General features: G+C 42.0%; 1 protein-coding gene across 1 annotated transcript in view; it reads left to right on the forward strand.

Moving 5' to 3' along the window:
- The window catches only part of KCNMA1 (potassium calcium-activated channel subfamily M alpha 1), a 1,147,148-nt gene that overhangs the window by 881 nt on the left and 1,138,042 nt on the right, over positions 1 to 8,225 (forward strand). The window lies entirely within an intron of this gene.

Below are 8,225 nucleotides of genomic sequence, written 5' to 3' on the forward strand. Positions count from 1 at the left end.
CACTTTAAGAACCTGTTGGGGAGATAAGTTCAAAGGGTTACAAGGAAGGGAAAATCCTTTAGATGAGGAAGCAAATCTTTTAGATTTGGGAATTCTGGAGGAGCAACGTGGCCAGAGGCAGTGGGGGATCTTGAGGGGCAAGAGAAAGTTCGGGAGAACCACCCCAGTTTGGGAAGCATCCCGTGGGGCTGCCACTTTTAGGAGTGTTGCGAGGTCACCAATCAGATGTCGCTTCCTTCTCCATCCTTGGATATTCTCCTGGACTACGCTAAGTTCTTTGGCCTCAGTAGCTGTGCCCCCAGGCCACCCACTTTATGTCCCCAGAAACGCCGGCAGCGGCGCAGCGTTGGAGCGAGAGGTCTCCTCTGGAGTTGGCCGAGGGCGAGGTTTCACTGCGAACCTCTTCCTCCGCGCTTGTGAGGTGGCTGGATGCGGGTTTCAGCTATTCCTGGCGCAGAGACGCCCACCGACACCCAGGCTCACCACACCCTGGATGTATGGTTGCTAGGCGGTCTGTTGCTGTGTCTCTAGAGAGGTCCTCTTTTCCCTCCGCACTGGCTGGAAGCTGGGCTCAGGATGGCAGTTTTTGATAGAAAACTGCATAATCAAAAGAAAGGGCTGGGGGGAAAAAGTTGATAGAGCTACTTTTTTGTTGTACTTCCCATCTTAGGGGACCTCACAACACAAATATGTTTGGAGGGAAGAATATGAAGGCAAGTAGTGCAGAATCTTGGTCTCCACATCTTTTCTAGGAAAGTTAATACAAGGACCCCCCCCCCCCCACGAGAAAAACAAAAAACTTGTACAAGGCACAGCAACTTGTGGCAGTGAACATGGTTGCTAAGGAAAGAGGTGGGGAGGCAGGGCTATTGGTGGAAGCTCGCTATAATAAAAACACAGGGAGAACTGAAGTGTTCTTTCTTGATCATTAATTATACATCGTACTGGATGGTGGAGCTCAGCTGTGTTTTGTGGCAGTGTATTTGTGTTTTGGAAAATACTGGTGTGTTGGAAATAAAGGGGAAAATAAAAGCCATCCTTCTCTTCTTCCTCCTGCTCTTGCTTCTCTGAAGGCCTCCAGATGTTGACCAGTCAGCTCTCATTGGAGTTAGCTTCTGAGAGATAGAGGTTCCCTTCTTACTTATCAAGGAGGCAAACCTCTCAGCTTCCAGAGAAGTCTTCAGATGAAGCAAAAATTTAATGGTGCAACCAGTGCTGCCCCTGCTTCAGCCCTCCTCCTAACAGCACACTTATTCATAGAGCCTTATTCACACATTCCTTCTCCCCACCTCCCCCTGGCAATCTCCAGTCCTCCTGGCTTTTTCCTTTACTGAAAGTCAGCGACTGCCCTTAGGGGGAAGCCAGCTCTGAGTTGCACGAATCTAAAATGTTCTCTCGACTGAGAGATTTTGGTGCACTTTTCAACATCCTCGTTTCTCAGGGCAACTGGGCCATTTTGATCAGAATATATCTTTTTCAATGAGTAAAGATAAGATTTAGTGTTTTTGTGCTTCTGAGGTTTTAAATGAACTTGTGGAATTTCTTTTTATTCTATGGGGCACATAGATATGCTAGTGCAATGCCTGTGGTGAAATGCTAATCAGATAGTTCAATAAAGAATCTGGTACATGATGACCAAGCATAACTTCCGTCAGTTTTCTCAGGTAAAAATAGGTTTCGGCAATCTTTAGGGGAATTTTTTTTTTTTTTTTTAAAGAAACAGTCCCTAAATATCTGGCTGTATTTTTTTTTTAGCTCCAAGACCTGCTGAATTGACATAACTGAAGTTTATACAAGGAATCATCAGGGTATGAGAGATGATTGTGGTGTTGGTTGAGAAGCTGTGAGACAAATGTAGAATGAGAGTAGGCCACTTTTGAGTCTATTGTAAAATATGTCCAGAATACCTGGCCTTTGATTTGCTTAATTAAACCGTGTGCAGCCAGCTCATTATAACCAGTAACTTAAGGCTTTTATTAGCTTTTCTTCTCACCCTTGAGGTCTGTGTTGTTACTGCTTTCACATTTTTTGTTCTTCACTCTTCTTGTCCAAGTATTTGGTAGTTGGTGTCCAGACTGTCAGGAAGGATGCATTTGGCTGAAGCTTGGTATAATTTTTTTTAGTGCTTTATTTTTGAAGCAAACCCAGGCTGCTTTTCCGTGGAATTCTACCAGCCCTCACATGTGTTCACCCTCATCCTCATTCAGCCCCAAGATGGTTCAACTAGGAGCTGGGTCCAGAGGGAGACAGATCTTGTCAGCATTTGATATTCCGTGGGAGATAAGTTTCAGAAGGGAGCTGTGGAATCAGGAGGACGCAGTTTCTGGGACTGTCCTCTGTTTTTGATTAAAAGAACCTGAGGCTGCAGATGAGAGTCGTGGTCCATCTCACCATCTGTACCTTTGGCCACCAAATCTCAAATGATGAATGACTTGACTATTTTGAAAAGAATTGAAGGTGGATTTTTTTTTTAGTAAATAAGAAAACTAGTAACATTTTCACCTTAGTGAGAAGTTGAGGACAGTCATTCCATTAGTGTGTTCTTTGCTGGACTTTTTCACATTTTTGTTTTCTGTCTGTTGGAGTCTATCAGGAGTATCACTTGGCTGTGACATTTCGGGGCCCAATCCCATAGCAGACTGTCATGAAAAGGTGACTGGGCTGGCAACCTGTACAAGGCTGTGACCTTGAACAAGTCATTCCACCTCTCTGGTAACCTTTTCCTTGGGTGTAAAATGTAGGAATTGAATTCTTCAACTTCTACTTTCTCTTCCTACTCTATACTTCTGTGCAGGAGAGTGGAAAGAGTTAGAGGAATTATGGGTAAAGTTTCTAGTTCTGAATGTGTTTTGCATTTCCCCAGCAATTCCTTAAGGAATTCAGTGCTTATTATTTGTCTTTATTTCCATGTTCCACACTTCTTCTAGCATGCAGCCTGATTCCCTTTAAATGTCTGGGGAAACTGAGGTTCAGGGCTCAGTGTCCTAATGGGACTGTGGTTTAGATATAGACCCACTCCAGCTCTTGGTGGGAACTGTCCTCCCTGAAGAAGTTTGGGCATGATCACAGGTGCTCTGCATATAATGAATTATTGAGGTATTGTCTCCATGATTGTGTCTGAGATAACAACACGTTTTCTATCAGGCTCATAACTAATATAAGTGTCAGATCCCATTGTGATTAGATGCTGTCAAGTTGGTTCTGATTCATAGTAACCCTGTGTACAACAGATACAGTCCTCATAATCGTTACTGTGTTTGAGCCCATTGTTGTAGCCACTGTGTCAGTCTATCTTGAGAGTCTTCCTCTTTTTCAGTGACCCTCTACTTTACCAAACATGATCTCTTCTCCAAGAACTGGTCCCTCCTGATAACATATACAAAGTATGTAAGATGAAGTCTCACCATCCTTACTTCTGGGAGCATTCTGATGGTACTTCTTCCAAGACAGATTTGTTCATTTTTCTGGCAGTCCATGGTGTATATTCAGTATTCTTTGCCAAACCCATAATTCACAGGCATGAATTCTTGGGTCTTCCTTATTTATTGTCCAGCTTTAGCATGCATATGAAGCAGTTGAAAATACCATGGCTTATGTCAGGCACAGTTTAGTCCTCAAAGTGACACCTTTGTTTAACACTTTAAAGAGGTCTTTTGCAGTAGACTTGCCTAGTGCAGTATATTGTTTGATGTCTTGACTGCTGCTTCCACAGGCATTAATTGTGGATCCAAGTAAAATGAAATTCTTGACAACTTCAGTCTTTTTTCCATTTATCATGATGTTGCTTATTAGGATCCACTTGTGAGAATTTTCATTTTCTTTATGTTGAAGTGTAATCCATACTGAAGGCTTCCACTTACTTCATCAGTAAGTGCTTCAAGCCCTCTTCACTCGTAGCAAGTAAGATTGTGTCATCTGCATGTCTCAAGTTGTTAATGACTTTTCCTCCAATCCTAATGCCGTGTTCTTCTTTATATAGTTTAGCTTCTGGAGTATTTGCTCAGTGTACGATTGAATGAGTATGGTGAAAGGATACAACCCTTTCCTGATTTTAAACCACACAATATCCCCACATACTGACTCTTAGTCTATGTACAAGTTCCATATGAGCGGAATTATTCTGGAATTGCTGTTTTTCATAATGTTATCCATAATTTGTTATGATCCACACAGTCACATGTCTTTGCATAGTCAGTAAAACACAAGTAGACATCTTTCTGGTATTCTGTGCTTTCTGTCAAGATCCACGTGACATCAGCAATGATATCCCTTGTTCCATGTTCCCTTCTGAATCCATCTTAAATTTCTGGCAGTTCTCCATTGATGTACTGCAGCAAGTTTTTTTTAAACTGTCTTCAGCAAAATTTTACTTGTGTGTGATATTAATGATATTGTTGGAAAATTTTCACATGCTGTTGGATTATGTTTCTTTGCAATGGGTACACATATGGATATCTTCTCGGTGGTTGGCCAGCTAGCTGTCTTCCAAATTTCTTGGTACAGGTGAGTGAGTACTTCTCGTGTTGCCTCTGTTTGTTACAACATCTCAATTAACATTCCATCAATCCCTGGAGCCTTGTTTTTCTCCATTGCCTTCCATGCAGCTTTATGTCTTCCTTCAATACCATAGGCTTGAATTTCTGGCAGTTCCCTATTGAAGTACTGCTGCAACAGTTTTTTAAAACTACCTTCAGCAAAATTCTACTTGTGTGAGATATTAATGATATTGTTTGAAATGTTGATTGGTTCTTGATCATATGCTATCTCCTGACGTGGTTGAATGTTGACCACTTCTATCTGGTATAGTGACTATTTCATATTCTTTTGATGTTTCCTGCATTGTTCAGTATTTTGCCTATAGAAGCCTTCAGTATTGTAACTTGAACTTTTTCTTCAGCTCTTTCATTGAGAAATGCCAAACACGTTCCTTCCTTTTGTTTTTGTAACTCCCAAGTCTTTGTACATTTCATAATAAACTTTTTTACTTGTTTTTCTTGAGCTGCCCTTTGAAATCTTCCATTTAGCTCCTTAACCTCATCTTTCTTCTGCTCACTTTAGCCACTGTATGTTCAAGGGTAAGATTCTGTGTCTCTTCTGACATCTATTGTGTTTCTTTATTTCTTTCTCATATTTTTCATGATCTTTTGCTTTACTTGTGTGATGTTCTTGATGTAATCTCACACCTCATCTGGTCTTTGGTCATTAGTGTTCAGTATGTCAGATCTCTTCTTGAGCTGGTCTTCAGGCGGGATATATTCAAGATCTTATTTTGGCTCTTGTGGGCTTGTTTTAATTTTCTTCAGCTTCAATTTGAACTTGCATATGGGCACTTGCTGGTCTGTTTTGCATTCACTTCCTAGCCTTGTTCCGTCTGATGATATTGAGATTTTCTATCACCTCTTTCCACAAGTATAATCCATTTGATTCTTGGGTATTTCATCTCTTGAGGCTCATGTGCACAGTCATCCTTCATGTTGTTGAAAAAAGATATTTCCATTGAATAGGTCATTTGTCTTGTAAAATCCCGTCATGCGATCTCTAGTGTCATTTCTATTGCCAAAGCCATATTTTCCAACTACTGATCCTTGTTCTTTGTTTGTAATTTTCACATTCCAATCACCAGTAATTATCATTGAATCTTGATTGCATGTTTGATCAATACCAGACTGCAGAAGTTGCTAAGAATTTTCAATTTCTTCATCTGCGGCATTAGTACTTAGTATGTACATTTGAATGATAGTTGTAGTAACTGGTTTTCCTTGTGGGCATATGGATATTATCCTATCACTGACAGCATTGTACTTTAGGATCAAAAAAACAATAAACTCACTGCTATTGAGTCTAATCCAACTCGTAGTGATCCCTCCTTGGGTTTCTGAGGCAGTATCACTATGGAAGTAGATTGGCCAACCTTCCTTCTGAGAAGTGACTGGTGGGTTTGAACTGCCAGCTTTCTGGTTAGCAGTCAAATGCCTTAGGCACTATGCCACCAGAGCTCCCATACTTTAGGATAGATCTTGAAATGTTCTTTTTGATGATGAATATGATGCTATTTTTCTTCAATTTGTCATTCCTGGTATAATAGACCATATGATTGTCCTATTCAAAATGGCAACTACCAGTCAATTTTGGCTCACTAATGCCTGAGATATTGATCTTCAAGTGTTCCATTTCATTTTTGACATCTTCCAATTTTTCTAGATTTATACTTTGTACATTCCACATTCCAATTATATAATGGATGTTTGCAGCTGTTTCTTCTCATTTTGAGTCCTGCCATAACAGCAACAGCAGGTCTTGAAAACTTTCCTCCATCCGTGACGTTAAGATTGACTCATATTTGGAGTACTTCCAACTTGGGGGGGCTTATCTTCCGGCACTATGTCAGACAGTGTTCCACTGGCCAAGGCTTTCTTCCTTGTCTGTTAGTCTGCATGCTCCATTTCTACCATGAGTGACTTTGCTGGTATGATGGCATAGCTTCCAGCAACATGTGAACTACCACAGTATGACAAACTGACAGATGAATGGTGGTCAGATCTCATTCTACTCTAACTTACTGCTGTCGAGTCGAACCTGACTCATAGCGACCCCTCCTTGGGTTTCCAAGGCAGTATCACTATGGAAGTAGATTGTCCAACCTTCCTTCTGAGGAGTGGCTGGTGGGTTTGAACCACCAGCCTTCTGGCTAGCAGTCAAATGCCTTAGGCACTATGCTACCAGAGCTCCTACAGCTTAGTAATTGCCTGAGGTCTGGCCTGACACTTTCAGTCAGGGTTGTAGCTTCAAATCTCAGAACTCTGGATTCCAGAGTTTTACTGATGCTTTGTCTCATCCAGGGAACTTGAGGATCAGCTGCCCCTGTATTGACTTCAGATACTCCTTTTTGATCAGATCTCTTGGAGTGGCCTTGGAGAAGTTCTGAGGTACCAGCCATTAGTGAGCTGTAGCTGACCTTCCCTTGTCCAGAGAGCTTTTGTGCCCTGTTTCTGGCTTTCTGTATAGAAATATATACTTCAGAAGAGCTTCTGTAATCAGACAGACCCAATGTCAAATTGTGGGTCTTATACTTATTAGTGGGGCATCTTTGGCTGGCAGCCATTCTGCGTCTCAAGTTCTTCATCTTGAAAAAGGCCATATTTCTGCTTGCTTTAAGAAATGGCAGTACTGAGTGTATGTTGTTGTTGGCAGCTGCCATTGAGTTGAACCCAATTCATGGAAACTCCATGCACAATGGAATGAAACACTGCCTGGTCCAGTGCCATCCCCATTGTGTGTTGTAGATTGGACTGTTGTGATCCATAGGGTTTTAATTGGCTGATAATTCAGGAGTAGATCACCGGGCCTTTCTTCCTAGTGTGTCTTAGTTTGAAAGCTTTGCTGAAATCTGATCAGCATCACAGCAACACCCAAGCCTCTACTAACAGATGCCTGGTGGCTGTGCATGTGGTACATTAACTGGGAATTAAACCCAGTTCTCTTGCATGGAAGGTAAGAATTCTATCACTGAACCACCACTGTCCTGACAACGAATATATAAAAACCCATAGACATCGAGTCAATTTCAACTCATGGTGACCCCCATTGGGTTTCCAAGGCTGGAAATCTTTATGGAAGTAGATTGCCCCATCTTCCTTTCACAGAGTAGCTGGTGGGTTTGAACTGAAATGCCTGGCACTTAACAGGCCTCCTTTATAGGAGAGCCATACCAGTTTCATAAAGTATTGGGTTTATTTCCTCTTTGTTCATTGAACTTGTGACCTATGAAGGACAAAGACTATGTATAATAAATAGAATTTTGGAGTCAGAAGGAACCTCTAGACCCTGCAGTCGGCATCCTGAGTTAAACACCTGTGTAGAGTCAGACAGAGATTTAGGCTCATGGCCGTTGGCTGTTGTAAGACTGGAAGATGGGGTAGGGGTAGCCAAGGAAGGCTCCATGGATGAGGCCCTGGTGGGATGGTTAGTGTTTTGATGGTGGAGAAGTCAGTGGATGTACACAGTAAGGAGGGGGGTCTAGTGAGCTCTGTGCCCAGCAGGAGTGGAATCCTTTGGTGTTTTGAGCATGGGCCTGGCTGCCTATCATTGTACCCTTGAGGCAGGGCAAATTCCATCCCTGCTACCCCAAGTCTGGACATCATGAGCCTGCTCCCCTTTCATTCGGCCTGGATCAGCTTTTCTTTGATAGCCCTGGAGCAGTTTTTTCTAAAACATATTGTATAGAA

This window comes from Orycteropus afer, unplaced genomic scaffold (assembly GCF_000298275.1).
Source record: "Orycteropus afer afer isolate SDZICR_OR568_19922 unplaced genomic scaffold, OryAfe1.0 scaffold00052, whole genome shotgun sequence".
Lineage (NCBI taxonomy): Eukaryota > Metazoa > Chordata > Mammalia > Tubulidentata > Orycteropodidae > Orycteropus > Orycteropus afer.